Below are 1070 nucleotides of genomic sequence, written 5' to 3' on the forward strand. Positions count from 1 at the left end.
CTTCTGGTGTTGGTTTCTTCTTTTTACAGCTGCTAAGGTACGCATCCCCAGAACTAGCGTCCAGGGTTCTTCCTCCCCCACTCTGCCCCGAACATCACTACCCATTTCTGTGCGCACAGGCGCACCTCATTTTATTGTGCTTCACAGATGCTGTGATTTTGAAAAATTGAAGGTTTGTGGCCACCCTGTGTCCAGCAAGTCTGTAGGCGCTATTTTCCCAGTAGCGTTTGCTCATTTCATGTCTCTGTGTCACCTTTTGGTAATTCTTGTAATATTTCAAATGTTTTCGTTATTATGATGTTTGTTATAAATATAAAACTTGAACAGATGAGGAGCTGCTTCTTATTGATGAACCAAGAAAGTGGTTTCTTGAGTTGGAATCTAATCCCAGTGAAGATGCTGTGAAGATTGTTGAAATGACAACAAAGGATTGAGAATATGACAGATGTAGTTGAGAAAGCAGCATCAGGGTTTGAGAGGCTTGATGCCAATTTTGAAAGACGTTCTGCTGTGGGTAAAATGCTAGCAAACAGCGTTGCAGCCTACAGAGAAATCATCCCTGAAAGGAGGAGTCTACTTCATTGTTGTCTGACTTCAGGAAATTGCCACAGCCTTCGTCTACTAATCTAAAGCCGTGTCTCCAGTCAGCTTTATTAATAATGGTAGAGATACTTTATTAATATCTGATGTCCGTCTCTCAGACCTCTGTGTCTACCAGTTAATTCTGAACGTGGAAGGGGAAGAGGGATGTTACTTACCGGGAAAAGAAACCATAACAGACTTTGCACTGGGGCACCCATATTAGCAAGGATTAAATTCAGCTGCAAGTAGCAGAAAAACCCCAAAATAACAGCAGCTTAAGAAAGATACAAGTTCATCTGTCACATACAGGAAGTCTGCAGATAGCCCAGAGTTGGTGTGGCCTCCAAGGGGTCAGGGACCAAGTTTCCTTCCAGGTGGTTCTCCCTTCAGGCTTGGCTTCCATTTCCGAGTTCACTGCAAAGTCCAGGAGAGCTGCTGGAGCCCCAGCCGTTGTGTCTACATACTAGCCAGCAGGCAGGATGAAGAAA

This window comes from Delphinapterus leucas, chromosome 13 (assembly GCF_059928025.1).
Source record: "Delphinapterus leucas isolate spDelLeu-1000000601 "Yukka" chromosome 13, BTC_Dleu_Yukka2, whole genome shotgun sequence".
NCBI lineage: Eukaryota > Metazoa > Chordata > Mammalia > Artiodactyla > Monodontidae > Delphinapterus > Delphinapterus leucas.